General features: G+C 43.8%; 1 protein-coding gene across 3 annotated transcripts in view; it reads right to left on the bottom strand.

The window, feature by feature from the left end:
* BACH2 (BTB domain and CNC homolog 2) overlaps positions 1 to 22,966 on the bottom strand; it is a 374,902-nt gene that overhangs the window by 136,373 nt on the left and 215,563 nt on the right. The window lies entirely within an intron of this gene.

The raw sequence follows: 22,966 nt of genomic DNA, 5'->3' as shown, positions 1-22,966 counted from the left end.
GATGTTCTATGAAAGAACAGTATTCGCAATTATTTGAAAAGATAATTAAAATACTCCATTCTTTTCTAGCAATGTCTGTGTGAGGATATTTTTTATATAAGAAGATACAATGTCATATCACAATAGACTGAATACTGAGATAGATAATGGAATCTAAGTGTATTCTGCTATTTTAGACATTGACAGGATTTGGAAAAATAAAACAATGCTATTCTTCTCAATGTGTCTGTGGAAAAGTTTTATTATAAATATCTTTCTTTTTTCATAATTTTTTTTATATAAATATCTTTCATATTGACTTATGATCACTATTATATTAACAATTCTTTAAAAGTTCGATTTAAGTAACATAAATATAGGTAAAACCCAAATAAGCATGCCAGGATCTTCAGTAATTTTAAGCACATTATTGGGTTCCCAAAAATTTGAGACCTATTTAGTCTGTGGCAGATGTATCAGTGAAGTTTAAATTTCCTCAGGTCTTACATAAACTTTGTTGGAGTTATTCTTAGGCACTTAATTTTTACATTGCTAATGATAACTTTAAAAAAGTTACCCCTCTTTGTGGTATATAAAAAGTAATTTTTAAAATATTAATCTTTTTAAAAATATTAATCTTACATCTAGCTGCTTTGTTAAGCTTTCTCATCAGGTTTATTTTTTTCACATCAGTCTTACCATTAGCCTGGGGATGGGGACAACCACTGGTCTACAGACCAAATATGGCACTGGCAGTTTTAGGAAGTGGAATGTTACTGGAGGAATGGGCGTTTGGCATAATCTTGAACACTCCGCATTGGATGCTCACGTCCCATTATCCCAAACTCTGGTCTTGGTTAAATCCCAGATCCTTTACTTCCATTCATTTTCCTGTTAATGTGCACCTTGTGCTGCAGCGGTTAATGGCTCATGTACTTGGTTGGATCCCTGCCATCTTGGTGGCAGACCTTCAGTGAGCTCTGGGCTCCTGGATTCACTTGGCCCAGCACTGACTACTGTCGACATTCGGACATAAATCAGTGGATGGAAGCCCTGTTTTTGTCTCTATTTTAAAATTTTTTTGTATTTAAAAAATTTTTATTTTTCATGATGCTTACATAGTTGAGAAGGATGCGTGGTTATGTGGACCACCGGTTAGGGTGGGAAGTGTCAAAAACAGGGGAAGGTGGATGAAACCATTGTTTCTGATTCCCTTTTTCTTCTTCCTGTATCTAAGGGAAAAAGGGAGAGAAGGGGAAAAGCCACATCCAGCATCCGAAGCACATCAGTACCCGGGGATGGGGGACAGCCACCAGATGTCATCCCAGGATGCCTGATATGGAGCATGCTCCGATGGCACTATTTTTCAAATAAATTAATAAAAATTTTATTTGGACCACAGCTACAGCCACTGCTTTACCTATCACGACTTTCACACTACAATAGCAGAGTTGAGTAGAAGCAACGTAAAGCCAAAAACATTGTTTGCTTTTTTTGCATAAGCAGAAGCAAAAAACCAAATCCCATATCACAATGCGGTTCACATGCCACAATTATCAATCCAACTTCTAACTCCACAGATACTCTATGTGGAATATTTATTTTTGACTTAGTTCTATTTTCATCTTTATACATCTTCCCTTTCTCATTTCTTTGTTTTTTTAAACTCCTTAAAGTTAGCTTATTGCTTTTTCACCTTTTTTTTTTAATAAAGGCGTGCGAGACTATAAATTTTCCCCTAAGTATAATTTCATGCAACTCACAAGTTTTGATCTGTAATATTTTATTCTCATTCAGTTCCAAGTATTTAAAAATTTCCATTATGATATTTTTGATGAATGAGTTTTTTAGAAATGTTAGCAAATTTCCGCTTACAAGGGGAATTTGGAGGGAATTCTCTTACTGCTGTTGAATTTTAATTTAATTGTATTATGATTAGAGAATGTGGTCATTATTAGAGTGAGTCTTGGAAATCTGCTGAGACTTATCCCATGGCTTAGTATGAAACCAATTTTTATAATTTTGTAATGTACAGAATACATACAGTTTAGTTACTTGTTGCAAGATTTCACATTCTGTGGATCAAACTGTCTAGTTAGATTGCTTAATTTTATACACCTTTGTGAGTTATTTGTTGTCTGTTTGATTAAGCAATAACTTAGAGAAACATGTGAAAGTTCCCTACAGATTTGTCAAGCTTATTTTATGTATTTTAGAAATATGATGCATTTCCCATGAATTACAATTTTTAAGAATAATGTAGTGAGTGGTCTCTCTCTTCCTAATAAAGTTTTTATCTTAAAGTCTATTTAGATTGACAGTAACAAACTTTATCTAGCTTCCCTTTGGTTAGGATTTACTGGAATACATGAATTTTTTTTCCATACCCATACTTTTTTCCCCCTTTCTGTTTGTAAGGTATCCCTTTCAATAAAAACTATATAGAAAGCCTAGGCCACTTCTATGTATTAATGATTGCTAATACTTATATTTGTTTATATAATTTTAATTCTGCTTTGTGTCTGTCCTACCTCTTTATAACTTATTTTTTCCCTTTCTTGACTTAAAACTTTACCAGTTATATTTGAACTCTTAAAAAAATTAGTACTTTAACACCTCCAGAACAGTTTAAAAATTTTAGACTATCAACCTGATAATCTACTTTACATATATGAGACTTCATCTTGCATTTTGGTCTACCTTTAAAAAATTCCTACATTAGATATTTTTACTTGAAACCAACAGTGTTGGTTCAGGTTCACTTACATTTCGACCAGTTCCTTATTTACCATTTCCTGCTTTCAGACTTTCTGGGCTACCCCTTTCCTACCTTCTCAAGTACATCCTTTGAAGTGCTTTCACTGTAAGTCTTCCGGGAGTAAGCGCTCTTAGGTTTTGTTTTTCTGAAAAACAGTATTTCACTCTCATTCTTAAAGGTTATTTTTGCTGAATACACAATTTTATGTTGAAATTGTTTTCTCACAACTACAAGAAAGCAAATATGTTTTTCTGTCGCTATTGAAGTTTTTGTAGTCTAGTTATTGTTTTATTTGTGGATCCAATCTGTGTTTTCTCTACAGGTCTTTTAAAATTTTTATGTTTTATTATTTATTTGCAAGGGAGGGAGGGTAGGGGGGAGAGGAGAGAGAGAATCTTCTTTGTTCAGTTTACTGTCCAAATGTCCTTGACAAATCCGAGCTGGTCCACGCTGAAGCCAGGAAGGACCCAGAACACAATGTGAATCTCCATATGACTAGCAGAGGTCTAAGTACCTGAGCCATCACCTGCAGCTGCCCATGGTGTGCACTTGCAGGAAGCTGGATCGGAAGTACAGATGGGATCTGATTACAATTAATGGGATCTGATTACAATTAATTAATTAATTGAAATGACAGAGAGACATAGATTGTTCACTTGCTGGTTTACTCCCCTAATGACTGCAACAGTTGGGTTTGGGCCTGGTCATGGCCAGGAGTTTGGAACTCAGTCTGCATCTATCATTTCGATGGGAGGGACTCAAATGCTTGGGCCATCAACTGCTGCCTTCCAGGGTGTGCAAGAAGGGAAAGTGGGATCAGGACTGGAGCCAGAACTCAAACCAGGACTTCAACGTAGGACGTAGAGGTCCCAGGTGACACTTTGGCCCAATGCCTGCCTGTTGGAGCTCCTCCTAAGGGAATCCAGTCTTACTATAGTGTAATAAGTTGCAACTGCCTTTTCATCTGTCCGCTTAGTATAAACTGTTTCCTAAATCTCTGGATCAAAATTTCTTACTTCACCTGAAAAATTCTTAGCTGTAATTTCTTCAAATGCCATCTTGCTTCCATTCTGCATAGTTTTGTTCTCTCTGAAATCCCAAAGAGCCTTATGTTGGCTTTTTGCTGTTTTATTTTGCCCTTCTTACCCATTAACCCCCCTTTCTTCCATTTTCACCTTACTGTCTGTGTTCCACTTTACAAAACCACTTAACTGCTATTACAAATAAGCTTATCCACTAAGTTTTTTGGTAATCAATTAATTGTTTTCATTACCAAAAGGTTTCCATTGGTTCTTTTTTCTTCTTTTGAGTTTTCTGGTGATTCTGAGAGCTCATTATTGCATTCTTTGTGTGACTAAAATTTATTTCAAATATAGAAGTCCATTTTTTAATCTGCTAATGCAAACATCTCATTTCTTGGTGAAAAAGGAGTAGTTAATACATCATTTGTTACTTTTGGTGATTCTAACTCATGGTAATTTGTTTCTTTTGGGAGTTCAAAAGAGCGTATTCTGGGAATACAACTGGAAGCCCAGGTTACACTTGCTCTGGCTGTAGTTAAGAAGCATCACCAACTGAGGCCAATGTATCTCCACTCTGGAGTCCCAAGTACCCTGGGAGTTGCAATAGTCTTCATTTATGCCTCCCATACCACCACCACACAGAAACACAAGTAATGGGCAGTTCTGGCTTTTATTGAGTTTTTTATTAACATGCTCAGAACTGCAGTTAGGTACTTATATGCATGTTTTCTTTTAAAGTACCTATTATTTTTATATAAACAAAACCAACATTTTGATATTTGATGATCGTTTATAGCCTTTGTCTATACTCTTGAGGATTTTTTTTTTCTGCTTACTACTTGTTGAATCCTTTAGTTTGTGGAGGGTTACAGTTAGAGGTTAGAACGTAGATTTAAAGTATGTCATTATAAAATTAAAAGTAAGAAAGGAGGAAGGAGGCTGGGTAGCGTGTGAAATATCATGCTCTTAAACCTGTATATAAGAAATATGTGAAATTTATTCTCTTTATGTAAATTAAAAAATTATAAAGCATGTATTATTTCCCAAGATCTCCATAATGCAACAGAGACCTCCCCCAACAATACTAAAATGCTGTGTTGCTAGAAAGGAGGTCTTTACTGGAGGGTTTCCAAAAGCAAGGCAGTGATGTGTCAGTGCTGTTTTGAAAAGCTTATTCTAGCTACCCTGTAAATAATGAATTGTGGAGAGGCAAAAATGAAAGCACAGAGTCAGGTAGGAGGTTAGTGTAGTCACACAGTTGAGTCATTAAAATCACTTGGCTTAGAGAAATAGCACAGAAATGAAGAGCCATAGTATGTGACTGGACATACGAACAGTAGAATGGGTAGAAGTTTGGATGTTGAGGTGCAGGGCACCTGGCTGTTGGTGCCACTTACTGAGATAAAGACAACTGGGAGACAGACAGCTTCCAGTGTGTGTGTGTGTGTATGCACGCACACAAAGGTTAGGGTACAGGCAGAAATTAAGGAATCTGTTTCAGGTATGTTTAATATGCATGGACATGTAAGTGGATATGTCAAGTCTCCCGTTAGATACATACACCCAATATTCAGGGCAGAGATAAGGGGTGCACGCACAACTGGAGGAGCTAGTGCCATGGAGGGTACAAGCTGACAAGTAAGCAAGTGCGCTGCAGAAAAGATGAGGTCCAGGATGCGAGCTGCAGGGCACGGCAACTCAGACACTGCGCAGTGGAGACAGCAGGCTGACTGAAAGCAGAACAAAGAGCTGTGAAAGTCTAGCGAGGAAAGAAGTGACTGCGTGTGCTGGAGGCCAGTGAGGTACTGAGGAAGATGAGACAGTGGGGTGGCCACTGGGAACTTTGCTGTGAACATTTCTGGCAGAACAGGAAATGAAGAAGAGACGGCATCTTCCCATGAGAGGTTCAAGATGATTTGTGTGAAGGGAGCAGTAGAGGGGACAGTCAGGAGAGGAGGGGGTGGCAGAGGTTTTTGATTTTGCAATATTAAAAATTTTATATGGTAATGTGAAGGAGAACCACTGATCACACAGGGAAGGGATACTTTTCAGGGGCAACATTGTTGAAATGGTGACACACCTGAAAGTCTGTAAGATGTGACACAGAAAACTTGGGTGGCATGAGCCATTCACTATAACCCATGGATGAGAAAGGCTGAGATACCAACAGGAATATAAGGACTTGGACTGTATACTCACAGTCAGATACTCCTTAGGGCTACTAGGTATTTGCTTCCAGTTGACCCATGTCACAGCAGCCAGTGGTGGAAGTTACAGAAAGTATCTCAGAGTCATGACCTAAGAGTTGTTTAAATAGTTATGACAGCAGGTGATTAACTTAATTATAGTGCTAAAGGTAACTTAAGAGATGCTGTGGTCTGATCATCTATCCGCTTTAGGCAATAGGCAACTAATTCCAAAACATCTTCAAATGGACACCTCACTGGGACCCACTTCGGAAACTTTGCCCCCACGTCATGGATCCAACACAAGCAGCAGCCAATTTCCTCTTGTTTTGTGCTCGGCCAACATACTAGATTGTTCTCTCTTCTGCCAAAAACCATTTCTTTTCCAAGCTCAACAACTTCTTTCTCTTAGTTTTCTTTCAAACATCCTATTTTTGTAGTCTTTGGCTAGTCTTCCCAGCTCTTTTCACTGGCTCTAACTTATTTTATTTTATTTTTAAGTGCAAGTGACCAACAATTGACGAGCTACTCAAGTCAAGGCTGAGTAATCCTGAGAACAGTGGGGGATTTCAACACATCTCCCTTAGCCGGATTAAGGGCTGGCCTGACTCTGCTGAGACTTGAACCCAATCCAGTTCCTGCTGATCTGGGGAGACTCTTTCACTTACATTTTTCTTCTCTTACATAGCAATTTGAATAAAATGAAACTATAAGTAGATGGATACGGGAAAGTATTTTTACCACTCCTATCTTCTTGTAAGCTAGCTTGATAAATTCTACAAATCAAAATCAGCCCATACCCATTCCCCCCAAGGGAAGAACAAACATCCAAAACACACTTATTAAAAACAGCTTTATCTGTTGACAGCATATTCCTGCATCTGTTTCATAAAATCCCAAAGCCAGTATTCAGATGAAGTAATTTAGTGGAACATCGGGTTTGGGAAACCTTTCACTATTTGAGGCTAATGACAGTTGAGAAACTCCTATGGGTGTGTGTGAGATTCCTTCTGCCTGCTAATTACAACCCAAGAAAAAAAATCTAAGCATCTAACAATCATTCTAATTTTTCCTAAGCAGCATGAGATAGCACATCACATCACATTATGTTATGTCAAGTAACAGGAAGTTCCTGGGGGTAACATGACAGAACAATATGGCTGGGAAAAACAAATTTTAAGGCCAGCATGTGTGCATATAATCCTGGGTAAGTAGTGCTATGAAAAGAAAAGAGTACATGTGGATAATTACACCTAGAGCTGACATTTTAGCATGGTGATTTAGGTGATGTTAGCACGGCACCTATGTCTCCACTGTAACATCTGTGGCATAAGCTTTGGCTCTATGATTTGTATTTGTTGCACTCTGAATTCAGGGGTAGAGATCATTGTTTTCTGCCAAGAGCCATTTGATTCTTTACAACATCATTTGCAGATCATGCAAAATTCTCAACTTGAAAATGATCCTGCTCTAGTCGTACTGAATCTCATGTCCCGCCTATGGTTGCTTTGGTAGAACTGGACCAAATGATTTCCTTGTTCTTATATGGTCCATGGACCATATCTTCCCACTTGAGACTGTGGATGCTAATTTCTTCCTATTTAAAATGGGAATACTTGTTTCGCTGTTGGAAGAGTTCAACATCTGGCACATTTAGATATTTCACAAATATCTTACCAGATACTCCTGTGTATTTAAGCTGCATTTAATGTTCTGTTATTTTATTGATTCTAGGACATAAGAAGCTACTTTAGAAAATATTTATGCATTTTTATTGCAAAGTCAGATATATGGAGAGGAGGAGAGACAGAGAGGAAGATCTTTCGTCTGATGAATCACTCTCCAAGTGACTGTAACAGCTGGAGTTAAGCCAGTCCAAAGCCGAAGCCAGGAGCTCTTCTGGGTCTCCCATGCGGGTGTTCCAAGGCTTTGACCCATCCTTGACTGCTTTCCCAGGCCACAAGCAGGGAACCGGGGCCGATGGGATTAGAACCGGCATCCATATGGGATCCCGGCGTGTTCAAGCTGAGGACTTTAGCTCCTAGTGCACTGCACCAGGCCCCCAAGAAGCTACTTTTTTAAAAGTTCAAGGAAAATGGAATGAAAACTAAAATTACTTCAGTGCAAAATATTTCTGAAATCCACGAACACTCACTTTTTTTAGGACATACATTTTCCACAAACTTTTTTGATGATCACTCTTAGCCATATTTTTGTACCAATTTGTACCAAAGCATGCTGATCTAATCACTCCATGTTCCATACTTTCTGAAGTTTTCTTTTCTGTTTTTTCATATCATAATGCTTCAGAAATTAGGGTACACACACACACACACATATACATCTATGATTGACATATATTACAAAATGGCTGGAGCTGGGATAGCCCAAAGCCTGGAGCCAGGAGGTTCCTATGGGTCTCCCATGTGGGCACAGGAGCCCAAGAATCCTGACCAGCCTCTGCTGCTCTTTCAGGCCATACACAGGAAGTTGGATCGGAAGCGGAACAGCTGGGACCCTAACCAGCACCCATGTAGGATGCTGTTGTCACAGGTGCAGACTTAGCCTGCCAGTCCCCTTATTTTTTTTAAATTGTTTTTCAGTGGGACATAAAACATTTAAGTCAATGACCTCTAGGAAAAAAAAAATGGCAAATAACAAAGTTTGGAAATTGCAGAAGCACTATGCAAATGTTAATTACTCACTTGTTCCTAAAACAAGGTTTTCTGAGAGTCTCCTTTGTACACAGGGTTCAGAGTTTGGAAAAGAATGATAAAGACCAGTTGGTTTCTGATTTTGAGCCAGGTACAATGTATGGAATGAATGAGTCAGGATAATTCAAACCCCCAACTGTATGTGACATGTGCCATCTGAGCTGTATCCTAAACTGGGCTGTGGAAGAGGAGTCAACTCTCAGCAGAGGCAACAAAGGAAGAAGCATGAAGGAGGCAGACCTGAACTTGCCCTGCAGATGGGTGGTCTCTCAACAGGCACCTACTGCAAGGGGAACAGCTCTTCACACTCCTGGCCACGAAGCATTTACATGAAGAAGCATGGTATTCAAAGAACAGGAAGCGATGTAGTGAAGTGATGTAGCAAAGCGATTAGGGACTCTGTTGACTATCTGCTCTGAGATGTTAAGAGTTTGGGCTGGCTTTGGTGGATGAGGAAGGCTTCCAGCAAGGAGTAGCTTGGAGCAAGTGGGACATGAGGAGGATCGGCTGGTGTGGTGCAGGAGGACGAGTGAAGATGAGGCTGGAAGCTGAGGCGTCCTACAGCAGGCGTTGGGTAGTCTTGCAAAGCCCAGATCATCAATGGGAGCAGCAGTAAGGAGACAACAGATGGCAGAATCACAGATGAATGCTAAAGACCCTTTGAGGGAATTACACAGAGAAATCCTGGTTTACAACCAACGACACACAGAACTGAGGTTCAGCTCCACATTCCACAAGGACAGGAACGACATGCCTACATCATCACTGGATCCCAGGGCCCATGGCAGGACCTGACCCCCTCACTGCATACCCCACCCTCCCACAGTGACACAATAATCACTTCCTGTACTTCCTTCCTTCAAAGATATAATTTGTTTTGAATGTTATATGTTGTGTATAAACTAAAATTGAAGTATAGGTGAGGTGGTCACAGAAGGTGGCTGGGAACCCGCATTTACTTTTAACATATTGGTTACTCATTACTATGTCAATTAATTCCATAATGATGTAAATTTTTGCTGATGGTATGTTGGAGCTTTCAGTTGACTGGGATGATACTCTGCTGGCTCTGTCATCAGACCAGAGAGGGTATACCTAAGAAGCCGTTGAACTTGACGGGACAATAAGATGCTGGACTCTATGTTTGGTATACGCTTGCAATGGGGAAATCTCAACTGAACTTGAGCTGTGGTTATGCAGCAAGTTGGAGGAATCCACCATGGTGGGAGGGTTTGGGGAGGGGTGGGGAGAACCCAAGTATCTATGTAACTGTGTCACATAATACAATGTAATTACTGAAGTTAAATAATAAATAATTAAAAATAAATAAATAAATAAATAATAAATAATTAAAAAAAAAACACACACACACACACAAAAAAAAGATATAATTTGTGTTTTTATCCCTTGTTCCATGCTGTGTGCTAAGGGATGGAGGGGAATGACAGGAAGACTGAGCTGGTGTAGCCCACTGCTTACAAAACAGCTGCAATAATTCCAACCCTCGACTCTCATCTGCAATATAAGCTCTAGGGAACTCCCCTGACACTGAGTCTGGGTGTTGCCACAGGACTAATTTCCACCAAAGAGGTGACAGAAACTGTGAGGTAGAGATGTAAAAGCTGCTTGCATATAAAGGCTTGCACCCTCTACTCTTCAGGATTCTGAGATCACCACCCAAAGGATCTCAGTTGGCCTCTTGGAGGATGAGAGACCCTGTGGAGCAGAGACGAGTCATCCCAGGCAGGGCCTTCTGCACCTCCCACCCAAAGAGTTTGAAAAACTTTCCTCTCAAAGGAGCAGACAGAATGGATCTTGGGCTTAGGGGCCATATGACTGTATCCCACTCTGCCGATGCAGTGCGACAACATCACAGACAATATGGTTATGTTTCAACAAAAGCTTTTCCAAAAAAGTAGGTGGCAGGCCTGTGTGCTATAGTTTGCCTAACTCTGTCCAAGATCCTTTGGCCCTACTAAAACCAAAGCAAACCGGAATTGTCAAGTCACAGACATGTGGAAAATAATAAGCATGTGTTGTTTTAAGCCACTAAATGTGGAAGTATTTTGTTACCCAGCAAATACCAATTGATAATGCTTGTATAAAATACACTTATATAAGGTATAAGACATGTAGATGCAGGACATTGATGGGGGAAATTCTTAAATAGTAGCATAAGGCAGCATGTGATTCAATGTCAAATGCTCAATATATGATAATTAGTAATTCTAAGGACTTAACAAAAGGGAAAATGCATTTGGACAAAAAATAGATTTGTCACATTTTAAGGGATGGGTAGAACGTGACAGCTTGCTCAACAATTCTCCCTTTTCTTGCATTCTTTATGCTATCTGCTTTTGTGCCTACATGCTCCAGAAGAATATAAATTTCATGGACAAAAGGTGGCTTCTTCTCTATGTTCCCAGAGTCCAGAGCAGTGCTTACTTCACAGCAAGGTCAGAGTGTGGTTACTGAAGAAACCAGCAAACTAAGAGCAGGCAAAGAGGAAAAAACAGAACAAATGGCAAAAAAAGATGACATGGGAATATTGTGACATGTACAAGGGAGGATATTGGTGGCTTAGCTACAACAGGAGTTCAAAAAAATTCATGGGAAAATGCAATTAAAAGATACATCCATGTGTAGTTTCTTCATGATATACATTTTGCACAAATGTGAACATTCCATATATTCATGGATTTCAACACTTTTTCCCCCACAATATAAGCTTTACTAAAAGTTCATCTCCGTACTTTCTGGAGTGCCCTTGTAGAGGAATCAGATCTGGGGATTGGTAGATACAGCTGGATGCATGATTCTGGGTTGAAGGTAGGATGATGTAGCAAAGAGAAGCTTCCAGAAGGGCAGACAAGGGAGTTAGAAGTAAAGTACCTGGAGCAAAAGGACCAAGATTATGCTTATGAAGATCACTTTGGTGGTACAGGGTAGAGTAGATTCCAGGCAAGGAGAGCAGTTCAGTAATCCAGGAGAGAGAGAACAGATCCGGGAAAGCAAAGCTGTGGGGACAGTAAGACAGGCCATGCCCTGGAACACATTAAGTTTGAGTGTGTCTCGCCTGAGGTGTAAAAGCCAACGACAGCACAGGCATTGTTTCCCAACACGGACATTGTGTACCCAATGGGATGCTCAACAGATCTCTGTTGTGTTTGGAACAAGACATGAAAGGTTAAAGACCTCTTCTGAGTCAAAAGGAGCCCTGTGACAATGACTGGAGGGGGCTGTGCCCAGTACCCACAGTGTCAAGCCAGGATTTGCAGCCTAAATCTGACTTCGGTAGCTGACTGACCTTGGAGAGCCAAAGTGTCATTGAAGATCAATTTCTCTTGACTGCTTGGTGGGTGGATCACGGGCACAGCGCCATATTCTGAACAGAGCAGATACTCATGATTCATAATTATGCTAAAAGCCACCCATAACAGGGAACACACGGCTGGAATAGACAGAGTGTCGTAATAGGGCAGAGGAAGGACAATCACATTTGGCTGGGACAGTCGCTCTGTATTGAAGCATGAGAAGAGCATTTGCAATGGTGGAAGAATGAGGGAGATTTTGACACGTGGGAGAAGGGCATGGTCAGTCCGTGAAGTCAGTGTTGTACGGCATGGAATAGAACTGGAAGTGGAAGCCCCTCTGTGGACCTGGCAGGAGTTCAGCATGGTTGCTCCAAGACGGGATGTGAGGCAGACAGTGCAGAGTGGCTGGAACTCCAAGAGGAGCTCTTTGCACATTACTCAGAGAGTGATAAGGTGTTGTTGAAGGGTCTGCAGAGGATGGAAGATGTGACCCAAGTGACCTTACGATAAATCAGAGCATGGGGGGGCATGCCGAGTGCCTCATGGGCAGGAGGGTCTAATGCCAGCAACAAAGCAAAGCAGGCCCACTCCCGGAAAGGCAAGGGAGCTGCATAAGCAGCTCTGGAGGACGAACTGGCAATGGTAAGAAGAGGGCAAAGCCACAGCCCACTGTGAAACAGCAATGCGTACTGATGGGTTGATCCACTCATCCATTCCATGTCGCTCCCATGGAGCCTTGCTTACCATGGACCAGACCAAACGGTGGCATATGGGTAAGGCATGGCCCCTTCTTTCCTGCCTAGGGTAGGGCAGAGGGGAGGGACCACAGATACGCACAAACCCTTCACATGGAGTCTGACTACAACAGTGACACCAGGATGCAACAATTCTTGGTGTGACTGTGGGGCTTACACACCGTAATAAAGGATTGCTGTGGGGGAGTGGGGGTGCACTTCCTAGGCCTAAGTTTGAGGTTAGTGGCTGACCCTTGGACTGTCAAGAGTGCCTGGAAGGCTGTTAGGCTAGAGGAGACTTCACAGGGGAGGTACCTGCCAGGTGTGCCTGCAGGCTGAGGCAAGGAGGGCAAGAGTGGGCTCGAGAGAGCAGCCAACACATGAAACTGTGAAACCACAGGGCACCCAGAGAAACCTCAAGGAGGTTAGTGTGGCCACAGCCAGCCTCGTCTGGCTGCATGTCCAGCTCCATTTCCTGTCCTCTAGGCGGCATCTTCTCCGAGCCACTCCACTAGTCCCTCTCCAGCAGGTATGCAGCTTTGCCTTCACTTGAGACAGTTTTTACACAAACGTCTACCTCCTTCTCCAGTTCCAGAATGGCTCATTTGGTTGGAGCCACACAGAGCCCAGGCAACCTGCTGGACTTGGGAGCACGGAAATGAAGGAGTGGCAGGAGATGAAACTAGAGAAACCAGCAGGGGCCAGACCTGGGGAAGTTTAGAATCTATCAGTTCTATGTATTTATACTTAGAAGAGATCCTGTAGGCTTCTTTATGGACAACAGAGTATGGGAGAAAAAGACAGCAGAAGAGGTAGGTGGTCGGTTGTGGAATGCACCTGCAAACCTCAGAAGAGAGGCAGGCTCAAGAGGTTTCCAGCAGCACAGTCAGCACCCCATATCCATGAGTCCAGCCCGCTGTGAATCAAAGGTTTTCAGGAAGTAATTGTATCTCTACTGAGCACATACTAACTTTTCTTCTGGTTACTTTGTAAACAACATGTAGTAGCATTGCCATGGGATTAGCTATTACATGGAACACAGGGATGACTGAAGACCCACAAGAAGAGTGGGTAAGTTCTCTGTAGATCCTACACCTGTGGAGTCTAATGTCCAATGTGAATCCCAAGAAATAACTGTACCAAGACAGGTTTGGAGGTTGCCTGGAGGTAGGGTGCCAAGGGCCAAGGATGACTCCTGGGCTTGTTCAATCTGATGGGTGGATATGGAGGGACTGTTCTCAGGTGAAGGAATGGGAAAGTGAAACAGCAAGTGTCACCTGCAACAGGCTGAGTAAGAAATTCCCCAGGAACATCTTGGGGTGATTTTGTGTCAAGGACTGAGCCTGGAAAGCAGGCCAAGTTAAATCCTTGGCCCACAGGTGGTATTTGAAATGCTGCAGGCAGCTGGAGAACACCAACCTGCAAGGGGAAGGGAGAAGAGGAACCACCAAGGGAACAGGACTAAGCAACAGGCTGCACCGAATGATTCTGGACAATAGCATCTGTTCTTAGATGGGGAGTGCATTTGGCCTTGACATCTGACACGCACTTTACTTATCTTCCAGGTGACCTTTACCACAGACTGTGGCTTGGAACTTACTGCAGGCCTCTACCACCCTTGGAACATGACAGCAACAGGACAAAGGTTAGGAAAACAAAGGCCAGGACAAGTTACAAACGCTAATTCTCCTCAACACTTTTTGTTGCAAGGGGCTAACAATAACGTTTAGATGCCATCGGAAATCAATTCTCTGCAGTAGCATTATCAGTACTTCTGTAAACTAATGATTAGCTTCAGTGTTTATCTTCTCCACTTTGGTTTCCTGGAGCAAACCTCTTATCCCTCTGCTACTACAGGGCTTGATATCCAGGGGATGGTCAACCAATACCTACAGATTCAGTTTCATTTATTCAACATTTATCAGGTACCTTTGACATGTCAGGCACAGTTCTAGGTGCTGGGGAGACCTGAAGGAATAGAAGAGATATTTCCAGGATTCTTGCAATTTCTTGGCACAAAGTTTGCACCCAGAGCACAGACAAAAATCCTTGTACACATTCTGTATTCTAGAACTTTTCCTGAAGTCAGCATTTGTTTTTACCCCAGAGTGAAAAAAAAAAAAGACCTACTATTTGAAAATCATTGCAGGCACCAGAGAATACAGAAGTGCTGAATCAGAGGTTCCTGTCCCTAGGGAGCCTATGACATCATAAGAGGGACAAGATGAAGATACAGCTATCAGATGGGGAGACAATGCTTTGCTTTTTTCTTTTCTCTTGGTCCTGCCTGAAGGGTCAGGTGCCTGCACCAGGTCTGCTTTTTTTCTACCTCTGTTCAATCTATCGAACACACCGCACCAGTACTTGCTCTCTCTGCCATGGTTACATGTGCAGGTCTCGAGCTGCTCTGCTAGATGCTCTACTAGCAGGGCCACCACTGGGATTCACACACCACTGTCCTGGCAGCGCAACAGTCAGGAAGAACAGGGACAAAATGTGGCAGCAACCGAGAGGTGTAAAAGTAGAGAACTCAAAGATCTTTGCATCAGCTTTTGAAAAAAATATCACATGCATACTTGTGAATGAGACCAAGGTCTAGGACACCTTGCAGAAAGAAGAAAATGGTGTTCTTTTCAGAGGCTGCATATTTGGCTGCTGACTACACTGAACACAGCAAACAACCTCAGGTATTAGGCCAAGCTTTTTTTTTTTTTAAGATTTATTTATTATTATCATTGGAAAGGTGGATATACAGAGAGGAGGAGAGACAGAGAGAAAGATCTTCCAACTGATGATTCACTCCCGAAGTGAGTGCAATGGCCAGTGCTGTGCTGATCCGAAGCCGGGAACCAGGAACCTCTTCCGGGTCTCCCATGCGGGTGCAGGGTCCCAAGGCTTTGGGCTGTCCTCGACTGCTTTCCCAGGCCACAAGCAGGGAGCTGGATCGGAAGCAGCGCCACTGGGATTAGAACCGGTGACCATATGGGATCCCGGCACATGCAAGGCAAGGACTTTAGCCACTACACTATTGTGCCAGGTCCAGGCCAAGCTTTTTGAAACAAGTGTACCATGAAAAATAAAGCCAGCATCTTTCCATGCCACACTAAAGTTCCTCATGTATTTAGCACCTTCATTTCTAATGCGCTTTTGCATGCATTTCTTCTCAGTCAGGTGCCAGGACAGCATGGGAGGTTGGGCAGCATGGGAATAGGCTTTGCTCTCCCTTTATTTCACAACAGATGCTGAGGTCAGGAACTCAGTAGTCAGACACTGACCCAAGAGAAGCCAGTGTTGCGGCACAATGGGTGAAGCTCCAGCCTGCAGCACCAGCATATGAGCACTGGTTCAAGTCCTGGCTGCTCCATTCTCCACCTAGCTTTCCAATAATGTGCCCGGGAAAGCAGCAGAGGAGGATGGCTCAGAACTTGAGGCCCCTCACTCAGTGGGCAATCCCAATGAAGCTCCTGGTTCCTGACTTTGACCTGGCCATTGCGGCCATTTCTCTTTCTCTGCCCCTCCCTCTCTCTGTAACTAATTTTTAAATAAATAAATAAATGTTCTTTAAAAGAAAAAGAGAAGAAAAAAACTGGCTCAAGAATGAAGAACGATGCTCTTCCCACCAGATCAGAGGTTCCCACAGACAGACATGGTTCTCTTTCCCTCAAAGACAATGAACACGATTTCCTACTTATAATTTAGGATTAAGTACATTGGTCTTCAAACTCAGAACCTCCCAACTCAGCCTAGTGGGAAAACAAGCAAGAGAAATGTGTGGTGTGAGCTGGGGGACAAGCGTGGAGAACACGTGCCTTCCACCACGTAGTTTCTAGCCAGTGTCACTTCCCTGGAAGCTTTATTCAGATCTCTACAGCCACAAGGCCCTGCAGGTGCACTGTGATGCCCGCAGCATGTCAGAGAGCACACCAGTGCACACTCCCAGCACTGAACGCAACTCGACTGCCTTTCTTCTTTCCCCTCCCCATCCCTCCACTCTCATGTCATGCCTGCATTTACTGAAACTGCTCGCCCTTGGAGCATATCAGAGACCAGATGTACAATCGGCCATGGCTCCCAGTGCTCCAGTGGCACATTAGGGCCACAATGGCCTGGGGCACAGTTGTTTTACCCTTTGGGTGCCCGTCTCCTGATATTCAGGTGGCTGCAGGAGACGCTGTATCTGAATGGCAGCATTTCAGCTTCTGACTCAGTGCAATGGTTGAAACTTGCCCTCTCTTGCCCATCCTTCATCCTGTCTCAGCAACCTTCTTTCAACGGAAGAAGACATGAACAGGAGAATCAGGATGGCATGCTAGAACCCTTTATGTTCGGGCACAGACTCAGCAATTTGCCGTGTCTCAGCTGGTGCATGGAGAGGAGGTTCCTATGAGTGTCTCCTGGCTCCAGCCACGTCACCGGACAGCAGGTGCAGCGTGCTGGCATGATAATGACTACACACCCAAGGGACACAAGGATGGGAAAGTGCTAGCACAGAAAAGAATTTAAGCAAGCTCAGGAAAATGGAAAAAACAAACCCAAAAAGGTTATCAGGAATGATTTTCAATGTGTGTTCTTCTGAACTATCCTACATAGAGTGAAGAAAAGATATGAATAGGGAAATTAGCTGGAGTTCAATCAGTAAAAACAGCAGAGGAAGAAGGAAGAAGAAAAACAGAGAAAACACGAGGAAGGTGCTCCATTATTTCTTTTAATAAAAAGATGTATTTATGTGTTTGAAAGACTACAGGGAGGAAAGGTGGAAGGAGAGAGAAGGGAAGAGGAAAGGAGGGAGGAGGGAGGAGGGAGAAGGAGGAAGGGAGGAATGAGGGAGGGAGGAGGGAGAGAGAGGAAGAGGGTGGGAGGGAGGAGGGAGGGAGGAGGGAGGGAGGAGGGAGAGAGAGGAAGAGGGTGGGAGGGAGGAGGGAGGGAGGAGGAGGGCTAGAGGGAGAAAGGGAGGGAGCAGAGGAATGGAAGGAAGGAAGGGAGGGAGAAGGTGGGGGAGGGAGAGAATGAATGAATCTTCTATCTGCTAGAGAGAGACAGAGAGAATCTTCTACCTACTGGTTTACTCCCCAAATGGCTTCAATGGTCAGGGCTGGGTCAGGTTGAAGTCAGGAGCCAGGGGCTTCTTCCAAGTCTCCCACGTGGATGCAGGGGTCCAAGGATTGGGACCATCCTCTGCTGCTTTGCCAGGCTATTAGCAGGGAACTGGATTAGAAGTGGAGCAGCCAGCACTTCGACTGGCACCCACATGGGATGCCAGCACTGCAGGTAGCAACTTTATTTGCTATGCCACAGTGTTGACCCCAAGGCGTTCTATTCTGACATGGCTGGGTGAGGGTAAGAGTCAGGTCAGGCACAGAGATGCTTCCAGTAGCTGATGAGCAACAGTGCCGAGCAGCCCTTCCACCAGCTCCTGCAGCTCATAATCATGATTCTCTGCTCTGAGGTAGGCACCGCACTGGCTTGCTTTATTTCTTTAAAACAGATTTTCGTATTTTTGTGATTGAACACAAATTTATCTTTATCTGAAAGATTGCTGAGAGAGATCTTCCTTTTGTTAATTCACTCTCCAAATGCCTGCAACAGCAAAAGCTGGACCAGGTCGATGACAGGGGGTCTGGAATTCAATCTGGGACTTCCAGGTGGGTGGCAGGGACCCAAGTACTTGATGCATTGCAAGCTCCTTCCCAAAGTGTGGTCCAGTAGGAGACTGGAACCAAAAGCAGAGCTGGGACTTGAACTCAGGCACTTGGATAAGGAATGTGGGATGAGTGAGTGTCAAGTGGTATTTCAACCTCTGCATCAACTTGCCTTTAAACACTTTAAAAAATATATTTTATTTGAAAGGCAGAGAGTGAGATGGACAAATAGACACATACTGAGAGAGAGAGAGAGAGAGAGAGAGAGAAGAGAGAAAATATACTCCCTACTGCTGGTTCACCCGCAAGTATCTGTTACAGACATGGATGCGCCAGGCTGAAAGGCCAATAACCAGAAGCTCAATCAAAGCTCAAGCTATCATCATCTCCTGCCTCCCAGAGTGCAAAGTAAAGGAAACTGGAATTCAGAGTGGAGCTGGTACTTGAACTTGGGCACTCTGACCTGGGAGAGTGGCACTGCGCCAGCCTCCATCCACAATGGGGGACATTTTAGTTAAGTCACCCAACTCACAGTAACCCTGGAAAGAAGGAAATTACATTCTGGGTGCTGCTGACAAAGCCGAGTTGAGATTATATACAATGGAGTTGGAGCTCTGGACTAACACCCACCTATGCATGGCATATTGCCACTCACAAGGACTTCTTTTTCTAAAAAGATTTATTTATTTTTAGTACAAAGTCAGATATACAGAGAGGAGAAGAGACAGAGAGGAAGATCTTCCATCTGATGATTCACTCCCCAAGTGATCGCAATCTGAAGCCGGGAACCAGGAACCTCTTCTGGGTCTCCCATGTGGGTGCAGGGTCCCAAGGCTTTGGGCCGTCCTCAACTGCTTTCCCAGGCCACAAGCAGGGAGCTAGATGAGAAGTGGAGCTGCCGGGATTAGAACCGGTGCCCATATGGGATCCTGGTGCATTCAAGGCGAGGACTTTAGCAGCTAGGCTGCAGTGCCGGACCCACAAGGACTTCTTTACCTCCTGTACGCCTCATGGCTACTGTATGAAGTGAGCACCATTATTGTTATTTCACCTGGCTTTGAGGGAGCTGCTCAGAGTCACATGGCTACCAAGAGGTTAGGAAACAGGTGAACTGGGTCTTGTGCCAGTGCTCCTGTCCTTGACTTCACTGTGCAGCTTCCTAAGCAACAAGCTGGCTTCCTCCCATCTGAAGCCGAACTCCAGCTGGCACTGGTGGCCAGGTGAGTGCCGAGAAGCAGACCACCCAGGCATTGCACAGAGGGAGGTTGGGGCTGATGCTCCCAGGTCATCTCCACTGTGATTTATTTGGAATAGCAATTCTGTAGCCTCACATGTGGTCAGGATGTCTGGATTGTGCTCCCACACAGTGCAGAACAAACCTATCTAGAACACTACCCAAATGTGGCCTCAAACCAAAGTGGCTCTTCTAAGCTATAGGTTCTGCTGTGGAAGAACTGCACCTGCAAGGAAATTGTTGCTGTTGATCCCAACCCTTGTCAGTTCTTCCTGCTGCACACAAAGGGTGGTTCAGGCATCCACACCCAGCTCTTATTCTTTTTTGGAAAATCTTTACATAGTTTATTAGGGTAAAAAGGTTCAAGGGCTGTAGAAAAGTGGGTGAGTCTACCATTTCCATACTGATTGTTTCCTTCATATATCTGAGGTAAAGGGAGTTTTAAGGGAGAAGCCCCACCTAGTCTCCCACCCACCCCAGGTCCCGGATGTGGGGCATGCTCTGAGGGTCTTGCTCAAGTGGTTCTGATAGTTCAACAGTTATGAATTGCTGCCACTCTCACCTCTCCAAGCACGATGCGGTCGTTGAAGAATCCACTGATTGACATAGTCCATCACAGAGTCTCCATTTGCCCAGTTTTTCACTGCCAACATATAACTGAGGTGGTTGATTGACTTGTTCTGTCCTCTGTCTTTTGATGGTTAGCGTTCTGAGTCCGAAAGCTCAATTGGGGGGATCCCCAAAGAAACTTTGTGTGAGGTGTTCTCCCAGACCAGATTCTTGTATGTACTAGCAAGTACAGGGCCCAGCACAGTCCATCGCCCCAATCAGCTGGTGGTTGCAGTTGCTGGGTTGGTTCTGTTTCCATCCCTCTCTCCCACTGTAACCAATGGGTATTTGCAGTCCAGCCTGGTTCTGCCCAGCACATACAAAGCCCTCACAAAAACCACTGGGAGCTGCAGCCTAGTCGCAGCGACACAGAATAATCCCCACCAGGCCCGCCCCCTACCCTGGTTTGCCAGTATGTATGGCAGACTAGTTCAGTCTGTCCCACATCCCCTTCTGCTCTCATACATGTCAATGGGTATTAAGGCTTAGTTCCATTTAACCAGCTCAACTATGCAGTCCACAGATGCTATTGGCACACCCAGCTCTTGGCATCTCTTTCTCTCTCATCCAGGCTGCCCCTCCTCTGTGCCTTCAGCCACACTGCCTACCATCTTCTCCATTACTTGGTGTTTTGTTCAGGCAGCACTTCAGTTTGTCTTTGAGTTTGTTTGCCCAAAACTTCATGGAAAATGTGTTTGTATAAAAACTGTAAGCATTTCAAAAGTTTTTGATAACCCACACACTGCAGTACACATACATTTTAATGCCATTTCCCATGAATTTTCTAAGGTATCCTTGTATTTTTCTCTTCGAATGCACTTGTCTAACATCCCTCAGATAGTCTTAGGAATCCAGTGAAGTTATCACTATTGTGGAGTCCAGTGAAGTCAATGCTACTCTATTTTTCCCGCTGGATGAGAGACAGATAGCAGTGTCCATCCCAGCAGCCACTCGTCAAGAAGGAGGAGGCCAGCTCTTGAAGCAGGCAATGTGCTTCAGGGGAAGGGCTGCAGGTTTTGTCAGAAAGGAGCCCAACACCTTTCTGGTGGATATGACAGACATGGACTCAGTCAGAGTGAACCAGGTCAAGAAGGTAGAGCATCTTCCAGAGAGATGCCAAAGATGAGCTGGAGGGAGAGACGAGGCGGCAAAACCTTTGCCTTGCCATTTTGCTTCTCTTCAGTTATTTTTTCTTCTTTTCCTCTGACTTAGCTTTATTTTCTGAGGTTATTTTCTTTGAAGGCTTGGGACATACTTTGGCTTCTGTTTTAGGAAGTAGCCCCTGTATGACTGTTAAGTTCTTCATGTAACATCTGATGACTCTATACATTATGGCAGTCTTCAATAGTCACAGTGCCAGCAATAGGATTGCAGGAAGCAGTTTTGAGCCTACTCTTCCACTTTGGTTTGATTAGGGGAGATAAGAAAATGGCGGCATCCCATGCATGACATGACAGCCGAGAGTCACCCAGTGCCATGAGAATCACACAGTGCTCTGATGTGATGGGGCAGGAGCCATTGGTCTTTGTTTCTTTCTTAACTGGCCTGCTATTTCTCTTTAACGTTGCCAGCCAGTAGTGTTTGGAACAAGGGATTTCAAGGCTCTGAAATTATTCCCAACGTCCCATTTCACGAATTCTTTTTTTTTTTAAAGATTTATTCATTTTTTTTTATTACAGCCAGATATACACAGAGGAGGAGAGACAGAGAGGAAGATCTTCCGTCCGATGATTCACTCCCCAAGTGAGCCGCAACGGGCCGATGTGCGTGCCAATCCGAAGCCGGGAACCTGGAACCTCTTCCGGGTCTCCCATGCGGGTGCAGTGTCCCAATGGATTAGGCCGTCCTCTCCTGCTTTCCCAGGCCACAAGCAGGGAGCTGGATGGGAAGTGGGGCTGCCGGGATTAGAACCGGCGCCCATATGGGATCCCGGGGCTTTCAAGGTGAGGACTTTAGCTGCTAGGCCACGCCGCCGGCCCCTCACGAATTCTTAATGCAGTTGGAGAGTGCCTGAGCTGAGTCTCACTTTTGCAGGTGGAAGTCAGAACTACCTGACCTGGTAACTCGCACACCTGTTGTTTCCTTTTGCCGAGTCCTTCTTGGTCATTGGCCTCTCAGTTACCTAAGCCCACCTCTGCAAAAACCACACAGTAACCTGAGGCTGCTCTGAAACTACCAACAGGTGAACAAAGAAAAACACCTCTCAACAGTACGCCCTATCAAAAACCAGAGAAGAGAGTGGAGCCTTCAGTTAAAGAACCCTAAACACCCCACCAGAAAGTCCCAAACAACCCTGAAACGTGAGAATAAAACTACCCAAAGCTGACAGAGGGTAACAAGCATTCCTTCCAACCCACACTTGTCCTGCTAAAAAAAGCCAACCAAGGACTGAAAAAAAAAAAACCTCAAAAACTCTGCAGCACAAGAAATCTAACATCGTGAACATATTTCCTATCCCCACATAGCTTACGAAAGTGTTTCTGAGCTTTTCCCTGGCTCACTGACAACGATGAGAGAGAGAGCAAAAAGGAAATGCAACAGATGGTACCGAGAGGGGAGGCACTGCCGTACTCTCACGCAGCGATGTAGCCACACAGCGATTTATCTCACTCGGGTGAGGTTTCAAGTCCCGTTGTGCAGAGGTACCAATGACTTGGTCTTGTTCAAGAACAATTAAAAAAAAAAAAAACAGAAAAATCAAAACAGAAACCCAACAACCCAAGGCTCCCATAAAAAAAAAAATAAGCTGCAGGTTGTCAGGTCTGTTTACTACACTC

The sequence above is a fragment of the Ochotona princeps genome, chromosome 1 (genome assembly GCF_030435755.1).
Source record: "Ochotona princeps isolate mOchPri1 chromosome 1, mOchPri1.hap1, whole genome shotgun sequence".
Classification (NCBI taxonomy): domain Eukaryota; kingdom Metazoa; phylum Chordata; class Mammalia; order Lagomorpha; family Ochotonidae; genus Ochotona; species Ochotona princeps.
This window is presented reverse-complemented; position numbering and strand designations above follow the sequence as displayed.